Here is a 14,297-nt window from a genome sequence, read left to right on the forward strand (position 1 = left end):
TAAATCTTTTCGACTATTTATTCCTATTTAATATTTTATTCTCGCTTGAATCGTATAAATTAGCTGATATTTAATTTTTCTTCCGAACGAAATCCTAATCCAGAAAACCCGTTGATTTAATAACACCTTTCTAGTTTAGGCTTTTGAATGATAGCTGTTTCAAATTCTTTTTCGAAATGATAGACTGATGATTAAAATTCCGGTTAGAACGACAAACACTTTTAACACTGTCGCTATACGCACGATGGATTTTAATTGAACAATTTATTAATTCTAAATTTCTTTTTATATAAATTGATAAGAAAATTTTTTCCGAATTGCGCAGACTTTTAATTATCTTTATTCTTAATAAATTAATTTCTTTTCCGAACTGTTACTTTTAGAACAAAGGTTTGAGCATTTGTTGTTATTTCTTTTCGAACTGTCTAGATTGTGTTTATTTTAAACTAAGACGTAAATATTTATTACTATTATTATTTTTTTTTTTTTTTTACCAAATTGATGTTAAATTATAATCTATTTTTAAATATCAATCCGCGAACCCGTTCACTTTAGTTTAACGATAACAAACTCTTAAATTTAATTTGAATGTTTTCACTTTGAATGAAATAATTATTTTTAAAATTTTAATTAATTCACAATTCACTTTTTAGCACTTCTCACTTTACTTTTAAAGCACTGAGTTTAAACTGTATTTATTTTCACTGTTTGATTTAATTTAACTGACTTATAAAATTTCACTGACTCTAGCACTTGTATTTTTCACAAAATTTTCCTAAGTCCAGGGCTTATTTAAAATTTAACACTTAAAGATTTTTCACTGTTAATCCTACCAAAGACGTAGTACTGCCACGTAACAACTTTTCGAATCCTCGGCGCGACTGTCTCCTGACTGATGTGTTCCATCCTTTATACCCCTCTCAGGTTCCAAAAGACGTATCTGAATTTCTCTTGATGCTTAATTCTATCTCCTATCAACTCGTAAATCCGAACACCCCTTCCATCAATATCGATTGTGCTTCTATAAGATATTCTGCTTTCCGGCTCAAGGCGGTGGTCAGTTTCCATCTCACAAATTTAAATCGATAGGGTCCGAATCGGGTAAGTCTGTGTTAATCGCCCAAGCTTCCTTTGTCCTGTGTTCATACAAAATGTAGTTAAATTCTCATGATTTTGTGTTCCTTTTTTTCTCAATTTGCGATAGGTCCGTCCTCAATAATATATATATACATCTCAATTTTATGCATCTCGTGCGAAAAATGCCTAAATCCATGTTGAAATCCCTACTATGCAGTTTAGAATTTCGATTTGTTTAAATTCTACTTAATTTCATTGTCACCTATATGAGCTTTTCCATTTTCACCAGTACTTTCTCTCTTAATGCCGCAGATTTGAATTTTTCCTTATCTTTTGGATTTTCTTTTATCCGCGACGTTTTCTTGCACAATTTTCTTCTTTATTTTTTTGTTATTTCTCATAACTCTATAACTAATTATTTTCCAAGTCGTATTTATTTATTTCACGGATAAATTTGAATTGTATCACTTTTCTCCACTTGGATTATTCTTTATCTCCGTTCTTTACCCTTCCTTTTATCTTTTCTCCACTTTTCCCGATGTGTGTGGTCTCCAGGAAAATTTCATACTTCATCTATTATTAATTAATATATAGTTTTCCACACTTCTATGGGAGATATACCTAATTTGACTCTGGGATATCTGTCACTTTTATTGCCTGATCCAATCTCCGCCCCATTTTCTATCTTTCTCATACCAGGATTCACATAAAACATATGCATTGACATCTGTTTACGTTTAAAATTTTGGTACTAGACTCGTAAATTTAATTTAATTTCAAACCTATTAATTTTAATCTCTTTTGCTTAATCTAAATACTTCCATAAGGTCCACGTTAAAGTTAATCGTCTCTCCAATCGTTTATTACCTTAACGTAAATAAAAATCATGTTCAAATTTTGATTGTTTATCCTTCAAAATATACATGAGACCGCCAACCTTTTATCTTGTTTCGATCCCTCCGTAATATTGGGTAACTCTAATATATCTACCCTGATAATCATGTAAAATGCCTATGTTTTCTGAATTTAATCTATCGCTATATGTGTAGTTTTACTGTCTTCTTCTGATACTCGATTTTCACGTCCCTAGGACCTTCGTAGCAGCTAAAAATCTCTGTATTATCCTTCCATTCGGTCGCCGCACTTTTCTAAAATGTCTATTTTTTTGCGAGATTTTCATTCAAAATTGATTTACCAATATGTCCGTTTCATCTTAAATTGATAACGATTAATTTCCATTGTTTCCAAAACTCTCACCTCTCTTTAGTACGATTTTTATCGAACATGACACCCTCCTTCTATCATAAATAATTGTACTACAGTTGAAAATTCTGCCAGTGATTTTCCTTCGCTTTTCCCGTCCTTTTTTTTATACTATCACGTTTATAATTTTTTTCATTGCATTTTTGTGTGTGCGCTTTACAACTTGTAAAACTTCCAAGCACCCGATTTCAATGGTTCGATACCCCATAAATGTCTCAGTTATTGTAAACAATCCCAGGAGTTTGTCACCTTGAAAGTCGATGTTGACCCTAAAGTGCGTTCACCTCTAATTTCTGTGAGAATCGAAATGTCGTTAATTATCTTTTTAATTGCCCGATCCACAGTTCATTCCTTTGTCTGTATTTGGTGTACGCCTCTTCGTTCACTGATTGGTTACTCAAAATTTTATAGCTCTTTGTTCAGATCTATTGGTTGACAAAATTCAATATTTGTTTTTAGGCCTAGAAAAGGGGAAGTACCAGTCGTCCTAGACGATTTTACGACCTCTCTGCTTTCGTCCCGGAACCTTGATTTAATTTCAACTATTACAGGTGTCTACTGCAAGCAAGCTGGATCAATTCTTTCTCCGCCAGATGTCGTTAGCATGTCCGTTTTCATAAATAATTTGCATATTTTCTTGCAGCTATGGTTTATCTGTTTTTTTTTTTTTTCACTGTGATTTAAAGCCTTTCATCACAATATCAATACACGATGAAGGAGATATTGAACGAGTGAAACGCCAACTTATATGACTAACGATACACGGTATGCCTATATTTAATGTCATCATGCACACATTTCCCAGTACCGCCACCTTTTTAACCACTAAAAACATATTTTAATTAAAAATAGCATTACTATCATTACACGTAACTGTAACTTACTAAATCCAAATTATCAACAACTTGCCAAAATCGTAATCCTCTTCAATCACACCACTCTCATTATCTATAAATATACGTGAACAGCATACTATAGCCACAATTCTTACTTTCTCTCTAAATATTACTTAATGATTATATATTTCTATTACAACAGTCATTATGTACAACATTGCTTACTACCCTGCAATACCAAAATATTATTTATAAACAATTGAATTTGACCCTAAGTACCAGAAAGTCACCACCTACACCAATAAAAATGTCATTGAACTCTGTTATGACTGAACTATGTATGGATACTGTAAAAATTTCTCACTACCATTATCATCTTTAAACACCTATGGCACCACTTACTCAAATAATTCATATCATTTTACCAGGTTCATCCATAAATACAAAAACATCATTGCTATAACCTCAAGTGAAACTAACCCCTCACACATCAGTGCTCATAACCACAACAAGTCATATGTACACCACTTACCCCAACACCAACGCTTACGTTCCTTACTTGCGTAACTCTGATTATACATGTAATCCATTCCACCATTATAATTATCTACATAGTAGATAATCAAACAAATAAATCTCATATTTTCATTGCATTTAATAACCATTACGATTGTAGATCTTCTATTTATTTTTCAATTTCAGTGCCGGCAACCCGGGCGTTTATTTATTATTAGTTATGTACATACATGATTTTTCTCCTTACCCTCCTCACTAGACAAAGTCTGTTCTGAGGCTGGTAACTAACAATTTCTAATTACATAAAAACAAATAAGTGGTAAAAAAAAATATATATATATATTATAGTAAAAATAATAATAATAAAATAAGAGGAAAATCAGAATTTAAAAACAGAGTAGAAAAAAGAAAATATATAATTTTAGATATTAAGAATATTACTTATCTCTCTTCTTTCTTTGACATTCAACCAGTTTAAAAATCTTTTGAATACCCAATTCAAATTATTAGATGCGACGTAGGTCTTTGTTTGGGCTACAAACTTATTGAATATATGTGGTGCCAAGTAAGAATCATGTTTTTTTGCAAAATTTGATTTTTATATATGGTACTTGTAATTGATTGTGTGTGTTTGCTCTTGTGTTTTGCGAGTGAGTTATGAAGTGTGGTGATATTTTTATGCAGTTTTTGTAGATGATCTTCTTTATGAATAGTTTATTTATGTCTAATAGGTTATTGTTGATCATTAGCTGTTCTGTCGGATGTAGATAAGGCTTTCTAAACATAATTCTGATTATTGTTTTATGATTAATTTTAAGTGATTTGAGATGGGTCTCTGCTGCTGCTCCCCATACTGAAATACCATACATAAGAATACTTTGACAGAGTGCAAAATATATATTTTTTAGCTGAGGTAGTGACATAATGTTTCGAATTATTTTGAAGATGTAAGAGAGTTTCCGTATTTTTTTTGTAATCAGGTTGATTTGGAGATCCCATTTTAAGTTATTGTCAACAGTTAAACCGAGATATTTAATATTTTGCGCATAATCAATTTTGTCACAAACACAGCGTGAGTTAGTTAATGAGGTAACTGTGCAGGGGTGAAGATGAAGTTGTGGGCGACTATCTGGCTGACCAGCTTATGTTTTACTGAAAGTTAAGTATTTAGTTTTAGAAATATTTGGTGTCAGTAGATTATTTATTAGCCATCTATTTACTTTAGTCATCCCTGTTTCCGTGTGTTTGAAGACGTTTTCCCATGATTGGGCTTTGAATAAAATTACAGTGTCATCTGCATAACTGATTACTTTGTACTCTATGTTCCCTAGGCTTATCTCAGTTAGACTGTTAATGTAGATGAGAAACAGTATGGGACCCAAGACGCTGCCTTGGGGTACTCCATACCTGTTGCCTACTTTGTCACTTTCTTGATTATTTATTTTTACAATTTGTTGTCTATTTTCAATGTAGCTAATGAACCATTTTAGTGGTGGACCTGTTATGCCAATGTTTTTGAGTTTTTGTTGGAGTAATTTGTGTGAGATGGTGTCGAAAGCTTTTGCTAGGTCTAAGAACACTCCTAACACCTTTGAACCGCCATCTAGGTTTTTCACTATGCAGGTGGTTAGTTCCGATAAGGCGTCTTCTGTTCCCATTTTCGCTCGTAACCCGAATTGACGGGTGGAGATCAGTTTGTGTTTATCAAGGTATGCGAGCAGTCTTTTTTTCATAGTTTTTTCTAGTAGTTTCGATAGTGAATTTAGCAGAGTGATTGGTCTGTAATTTAAGATCAGCGTTTTGTCTCCCGATTTATGTATTGGAGTAATACAACCTATTTTTAGGGGATCGGGGACAATGCCGAGGCTGAAACTTAGGTTGAAAATATGTTGAAGTGGTATAAGTATATGTTCTCGGAGACTAATCAGTATATGATTGGAGAGGTTATCTGGGCCCACAGCGCAATTTGTTTTGAGAGAAATAATTAAATCCGAGATTTCCTTTGTACTTATTTTGTGAGCATAAAACGAATGATTTGGTTGTATGGTAGAGGATAGTTTGGTTAAAGAGTCTTCTGTTGTGCCGTTTTTTAGAAGAATTTTTTCAGCCAAGTTAGATCCGACTTTTGCAAATTGGGAGTTAATAAAATTAGCTATTTTACCAGGTTCATTTTTTGTAAGGGTTTTGTTTCCATTTATTAACAGTACTTTGATCTTCGAGTCTTTTTTCGGATTGGAGAAAGTCATATCTTTGACGATTTTCCAGATTTTTTTGGGATCATTTTTGGCGGATTTTATTTCTTTTTTGTAGTACTTGTATTTGGCTTGTTTGATTAATTTATTACAAAGGTTTCTATATAGCAGGTAATTATTTTTTAGTTTGTCATCATATGGGTTTTTGCGCACTTGCATGTGCATTGTGTCTCTTTTATGAATGCTGTTTACTAATCCTTTCGTGATCCAGGGTGTTATTTTTTTTTCTTTATGTGAGTAGTTTTTCGGGGTATTTTTTGTTGTATGTTTAGCAATGTAGGTTCCAACTGTGTTCATAAATGTGTTCAGCGCGTTGTTTGGGTCGGGTTCATTTATTACATTTGACCAAGATTCCTTATGTATGTCCTCTTAAAATTAATTTTGTCTTGTACGGAGTTGTTTTTTTCATCTTTTTGTTTCTTGTTATGATGTATGCTTAGTGTAGTAGTGAAATGATCTGTGACCGTTGATCGAATAATGGATGAAGATGTTTTTTTCCTAGTTTTAACAAATATATGGTCAATACAGGATTCAGAGTTAGACGTAATTCTTGTTGGTGAGTTGATTGTCGAATTAAATCTCACTTTTTATTTATACTCACTTGTTTAATTAATGTTATTCTCTCAAGAACTGTAAAATTCACCCTCCATAACACAGGGTCAGCCCTAGCATGGAGGGTGAAATATCACAAAAAACCATATATACCCTCTAAGTCTTGTATTAATAAAATAAATAAATATAAGATAATAAATTATACTAGCAGTTAAAAACCCGCTCCGCGGGTTTTTGCTGCTAGGCCCTGCGGGCGGCACTTCTTACACGGCACTGATATTAACTGTTATGGTACCTAATATAATTTGCTCATAGGAGACTTGCAGTGCTTAAATATGTGTTACAACCGTCAATGTCTATAAGTTGAATCAATATCGTATAGTTTGTCACAACAATTAAAGATATTTATATCAAAGTTGACTGAAATAATAGATTATTACATATTGATTAATTGTACCCGTGTTTATGGATAAAAGGAGGGTAATTGTGCGATGAGATTAAAAGTCGGTTTAATTAAAAGGTGTAAATTTTACTCCAACTGGTGGTAATTCTTTACCTAAAACTGTTACTGTATCTAATAAAGTTTTAAGTTAGAATATATATACACCTTCATCAGGAGAGTAAAAATCTATATATAAAGGTAGATTATTACAATATAGCGCCCCTGAGGTGATATCTCACAAAAGCGGTGCTATGCAAATTGTCCAATTAATAAATAAATATAATGTTTACATTTTATTATGTACGTATGGATTGATATACAATGGAAATAGATAAAATAATGTTATCCTATTAAAATTTATTTTATTAAAACACAAATAACTTTTTTAACATCACTTTATTATATACAACCAATACATGTTTCATGAACGAAGTATACACCGAAGTCAAAAATTAAATATAGATTACAATTGGAAAAAAGAAGTGGAAGGAGGGGGGAGGGGTAAGAGTAGGCTGGGTTTATAAGAATTTGGAATTACAATATGAAAGACCAGTTAAGTGGGAAAATATTTAAAAGAGAGTTTATAAAAAAAAAATCTTGTTAATTATATCTACTTTTATAAACATGTTCTCTTATTTCTAAAATTTCGAAATTATTTATTTGTGATGCTTTATATCCTGTGTGAAGTATTTTAAGACCTGAAAAAAAAAATTGCATAAAACCATAAAACAATGTATTCATAAGACAAATAACATTTAATAACGGTTATTCTAATAAATTGAAAGTTGAAATACTAAATAAAAAAATTAAACATATTCTCTTCAAACGGTATTTTTACCCTATTTCTTAAGATATAAATAAACAATCAGGATTAAAGCATCGCAAATAAATAATTTTTAAATTTTAGAAATTATAAAACATGTCAATATAGAATCAGATATAATTAATAAGCAAAAAAAATTATAAATAATAATGAAAATGCCATTGCAAAGTTTAAATAAACTTCCAGAAGAAATCTTCTTATGAAACGCTTTGGTCAAGTAATTTTGCATATTTAAATATTCGCGCCAGTTATTTAGTTAGTTTTTACACCGCCAGAGGTGCGCTCTGTGTCGGCCAGCTATTGCCGGCCATATTGAATGAACGCGTGCTTTTTTCGTCAAACGTCAAATGTAATCACGTAATTGTGGATAATTTTCACTGTAATTTAATTAATCCAATGGATTATAAACTCTCTAAAACATATTTTCTTCGATATTATCCAAAAATTATATCAGGAGAAACGATATTTTTGAAGAAATATCGTATTACATGTGGCGATTCTTTTTCAGTATGAAATCGTGTCTTAATTTTTAATGTCTTATTTTTTTGTATCCAGTCGCCTGCAAACCGAAATGAACCTTACGGTTGCTTAAAATTGAGGGGCAGATTGGTATTTTTTGCCTGCAGACCCCCAATGCAGAATTTATCCGAATCACATAATATGAATTTGACCAATCAGAGGGTCTACATCGTCCAGACGCTGGGACAATAATACTATCAGATGACAGAAAAACACAAAGAAAATTCTTAAAAAAAAAGAGTTTTAACTTTTTTTCGATCAATTATGTTTAGGTTTATCATCTTTCACATGTATTTTTTGTACATATGTAAAAAAAAGTTACAAAAAAATTGGGCTCGTCCGGGATTTGAACCCGGGACCTCTCGCACCCAAAGCGAGAATCATACCCCTAGACCAACGAGCCATCTGAATCAAACACCGTACATTTGTGACTAATTACAGAATGGTTAGATACATTAATTATATTATCACGTAATTATTACCTGTTTACTCAACGCTTGCATTACGTTTGAGTAATTACTGCAATCATTATTGTAATTACATTGATATGTGGTGCAGTAGATTAGCCCTGAGCTCGTCAGTAATGTACAAAGGTAAGGCGACCTATAAGTTTAACGTATACAAAACCTAAGCCACATGTGTTAAGGCACCGTTGTACATCAGCTTATTAAATTATGGACGTTAGAAACGGCAGAGAAACACAATGTTTTGATAAACTATTTAAGCAATATTCACAAAGAAAAATAAATAATACTGATTTATTAAAAATCTTTTCAAATTACTGGTAGGTACACCTGTTAAAACAGTATTGCAGGCCGATTCCTGATAAAGTGTTAGTAAATTCATAATAATGTCGGAACACGTATTCACGCACCTGTTTAATAATATGATATGACGAAAATGAAATGTTAGTATTTTTGTGAACACGTTTTCGGACATTATCAGTTACTTAAAATTTATCAGGATACCTATTAATTCATTCGTTAATGGCATAAATTCCCGTTTTTAAAACAAAACGAATAATTTTCCTCCATAAAAATTCCATAGCCAAGTCGATCAAAAATATTGCAATTTTGCACATTGCTGAGGCGACAACCGACCAGTTGCCGCTGACTCAGCACATTCTGTTCTGTTCAACTTCTCATGATGAAGTCAAAATGCTATTGACTTGCCTACCAATGGAAAATATCATTGAGAACATAACCAGTGGCGGCTCGTGACTTTTGAGTGGGCTAAGTTTTAAAAAATTCGACATCATTTATGCTGTTTGGTCCAAAACGATCATTTATTATTTTTCGAAAATTTTATGTTTTTATGAAAATTTAAGGATTTTTCAGTTTGAAAGGGCGCCGCAAGAATTTCCTGAAAGTAGAAAAAACCGATTTAAAAAAAAATGAGATGTTTTCAGCTACATCAACATCAATAAAGCCATTTTTGCAATATTAGTAATCGAGTACACACAAAAGTCACAAGCTGCCGCTGAACATAACACGTCAACTCGTTTAATTGTTGGCAGATAAATCAGCCAAATGTGGTAAAGATCGACGATAAATTTTATTCATTCCTTTAAGATATACATATATATATATATATGTATACTTTTCTATAAATCCAGCTAACCCCTTGTTACTAGATAGAAGTCTTAAATGAAAGTCACTAATTTTAAGTAGTTATGAACCTTAGTCGTAAGTCACTAGAAATAAGTATTGGATATAAGTTACTAGTTTATATGGATCCTTGTTGAAAGTCAGCTGTATTTATTATTTATTAAACATATTTTGAAACTACTGACAAATACCCAATCTTCAATTTATTAATATACCGAAACTTGATATCTTCATCTAAATACAGTGGTACTTAACTCACGGTTCGTAATTCACTTGACGTTCAATTCAACCCGTATACCTAATTCTGTTCAATTTTCTAAAATAAACATTATTCTTTTTATAATGTATTTAATATTTTTTCAAAATCAAAAAAGCAATAATTGTTGAATGAAATACTACTATTTATTGAATTTTTGGCGTTTAAAAATAAGCCGACGTAGCACATTGGATCGGTGCTCCTGAACGTCAATCAGAAGGTGCGAGCTCAATTCCCGTCAGCGGCATTTATTTTTTCTCGAAGATTTTTTCAATTTATATTTTTGTTTCAGACTAATAATAATTGCTTATAATAACTTGTATGTAATATTATTATGCTAAGGTCTGCCGTACACTGTCTTGTTCACTTCTCCACGTGCCATTTAGCTATAAACAAAAGTACTCCCATCTTTAAATATATAATTATGATCATGTTTTGGCAACTATTGATTCAAATGAATATAAATTCTGATATCATCTCGTACCGCAAATGCCAGTCTTGTAACATTTTTCATCGCTTTTCAGACAAACACCACACCTGTTTTATCGGCAAATGTTTATTGCTGCAGTACGTTCTGTCAATAGCGGGTCATAAATCTAAAGAATTTGATATCGCACCATATCAATAAACTTTATAGTGCGGAGATACATTTTTTCGGTTTAATCCGACCGTTATATCGAGACAGATGTTTTGTGAAATATTTAGGGGAATTTGTTGAATTACACGCGATATAGGTACTAGCAGCGTCAATGGGTTCGATAACAACGGATAAAAACACTATTTTTGGTGACCGGATAACTCACCAGAATGATAATTCAATACACCTTTAAAAATTTATATAAAGTCATGAAAAGTGATGAAATAAAATCTAAGTTACGTTAGTTTTTTGTCGTTTTTAATGACTTTCTATCACTTTTTAAATGTGCATCGAGTAGTCATCGTGGAACTGACTAGTTTGTCGTAATACTAGTGTTGAGATTCAGATAAATAATAAAGATAATGCAAAGCTGATGAGAGCATTATAAAGAAGATCAAGAAAAGGGGCAATTTAATGGTTTGGAATGAGTGTAGGAAAAAGTTTCGGGAGAATTGTGAACCGAAAGAGAACGAGATTTGTTTTATAATTTATCAATTACTTAAGTCATATTTATTCATTATTGTATCATTATTGTACATTTGATACACAAACACTTTTAACATATTAGGCCAAATAATACAATAGGATATTTGCACAGGATATGTAATAAAATGAAAAAGTACAACATACGTCAAGGATAAGCTGCAATGCAGGCGTGAATTTGTTTCTTACTAGGCAGTGCCTGTTCTATGAAACTAATCATAACAGAATTTAATTTTTAAAAAAGATTATATTATATTTGTTTATGAGCTAAAGAAGTGTACTAAAGATGATTAGAAGGAAAAATATGGAGAAAAAAATGAATGAAAAGAATTAAATTTTGATAGAAAACATTAAAAGCGAAAATACAACAAGATACCTGTAATAAATTATCAAATGATATTTTTTAATCATTTTTCCGAACCTGTCCTGCCTAAATCTAATAACCATTTTCCTATTTTCGGACCAAAAGTTGACAATTCACACAGTTTCAGCTTCAAAGGGATTTTATTGCATACCTATTTTTAATAATGTTTCCGAACCTCTCCTTTTTAAATCTGATAATCATTTTCCTATTTATGGACCGAAATATGACAATTCACACAGTTTTAGTTGTAAGGGGGATTTTGTTGCATATTTTTGGTCCTAGGTACGAGAATACTATTGGATATTTTGCTGTGTTGCTCGAATATGAATTTGTATTCCTCGGTTATTATTTATATCGGTTTCATTTACTTAGAACCGACAACTTTATTTAAACCTTCCTTGCCGGTACTGTATGTGCAATATCTATTAAATAAATATACTAGTGAAAGAGTTCATATTTAAGATGTTCATCAGCAATACATTTATGTACTGAATATAATATTTTTAATTTGCACATATTTATATATCTAAAGCAACAGAAAAAATCATTTTGTCTAAAAATCTTTAATAATATATATATAGGTACGACTGCGTGCCTTCATAACTTGACGAGTGTTTAGTTCACCGTTCCACGACGCACGCAGTAGTAACTGGCGGTCTGCCGGCTGTAATGGACAAATCAGGGGTTTCATACATGGATGATATTTTCAGCACTAATACGCTATATTTTACTTATGTCTGTGTTTCTATAACATGTCCCTACTAGGAATAAATTGATATAAGTAATAAATGCAATCCCATAATTTTGATCCTTCTTAAAAATGAATAAATGCTAGATGTGTACCCTGTATATTAACTATCCCGCAGCTAAGAAGGGGAGTATATACTACCCAAAATTACTATCCTCCTTATATTAGCTTAAATACTTGATATTTCATTTTAGTATTCTACGAATTCCTGCGCAAATACATAATTTACCATTAATCATTGACTGAATAATTTGGATTTCTGTAGTTTAAAAGCACATAAGACAAATAAATGCATGGGGTCGTCGGAAGACCCACTTGGTTACAGACGTTTTGTTTGGCATCTTGGCCTGTCAAGAGTTAAGAACACAGCACCTTATCTCAGGAGATTTTCTAGCACCGTAAGAGAAGGACTTAAACCTGCTTAAATTATTGGAGTGAGCAATTGCATACGTCAAGTAAATATTAAATTAATAGACAAGCTACTTGCAATGCGTGGGATATGTAGAATGTGGGTAGAAAATGTCAAAGGTTCTCTTGGGCCCCATGTTCGGAGTAATTGTGAATATTAACATTTGAAGAGTTAAACTATGGAGATTTGTTGCCTTTCATTCTGTGGTAAAACTTTGTTGATAAGGTTGAAATAAATTACAAGAATAAAACCTACAGCCTTCAGATCCTAGGAAAACTACTCGGAAGTTGTCTAAATGCCTTACCATAAGTTACCATGGTAGGATTCTCCTTAGGCTTTCTATTTAATCATGCGCTTAATCAGAATCCTTAATATGGGGGACAGTAGCAAAAACAACTAAGGACAGGACTAGTACATTTATCATCATAAAACAGACATGTTAGTTTTGTTTACCGAGAAGAAATCAAAGGCTAACGAATATTACCGTAAAAATATCATTAAGGTTAAACGTAACGTACGTTATAATCAAAGCGTTTATAGATTGCGTCAATTTAATTATTTTGTTTAAATACACTTTTAAAGTTATGCTTTGAAATATTAAGGAGAAGTATTTGTTTTCGCGTTAAATCATACACACTATAAATAGTTTTATCCGTCTAAAAAAAACATAAGAAAGGCATACAAATACAATATTTTTTATCGGTGTTTCAAACCAATATTGTATTTGCATGCATTTCTAGAAAGAATTGAATTTTTATTCGGACAACACTACGTATTCATATTATTCATGTTGCTTATGTTCGGGGGCAAACAAATAATTCGTATTAATATTTAATATTTTATAACTTCAAAAAATTGTATTGAAATAAAATAATTATTAATCTATGAACGCGTAGATTATAACATAAGTTGACCTTAGTTTGACCAACTACTTTGGGTTGATTAGAATATAAGCGCTTAAAATGCAGAAAATATAACATGTTTTATTAGCTTATAAAGGTTGTCCGAAAGAGAGCCGGATTTATATTGTGTGCCATTGTTACAAAAATTATAAAATTGGTAGCTCATAAAATTTAACGATTTCATCGGTCAACCCTAGTGATTAGTAAATTTAATATGAAACGCTACACAAAAAAACAACACGTTCAAAATATTGTTAAAACTCATTATAAAAATGGAGCAAGTTTCACTGAAACACTTGGTAGAATTTTTTGTGTTCTTTCTTTTCTTCCGGAATTTTCTTTCGGAAAATTTTCTGGACTGTTATTTTCAAGAATGTGGAACACACCGAGAAAACTTACTGATTTAAAATACTACCAAATTAATAAAAATATTGTCAAATTATTCATATTCCTGTTTAAAACGTGTCTACAGGCCTTGTGGATTGACAAATTTCCAAACAAACTATTAGTAAAACACGAATTTGCTATTATTATTGATAAAAATTCTAACGTTGTCGTATTTCGTTTTTGCATTTATCAGGAAACGCGCAGCTTCATGAACACGTGTTCCG

The 14,297-nt window shown here is 31.6% G+C and overlaps 1 non-coding gene across 1 annotated transcript; it reads right to left on the reverse strand.

Annotated features, from left to right (window-relative positions):
• Nucleotides 1-8,611: 8,611 nt before the first annotated feature.
• TRNAP-UGG (transfer RNA proline (anticodon UGG)) lies at nt 8,612-8,683 on the reverse strand. The gene has a single exon. It is a non-coding gene; the product is annotated as a tRNA-Pro (tRNA).
• Between the last annotated feature and the right edge of the window lie 5,614 nt (nt 8,684-14,297).

This window comes from Hesperophylax consimilis, chromosome 7 (genome assembly GCF_061612785.1).
Source record: "Hesperophylax consimilis isolate HC1 chromosome 7, BYU_Hcon_1.0, whole genome shotgun sequence".
Classification (NCBI taxonomy): Eukaryota; Metazoa; Arthropoda; class Insecta; order Trichoptera; family Limnephilidae; genus Hesperophylax; species Hesperophylax consimilis.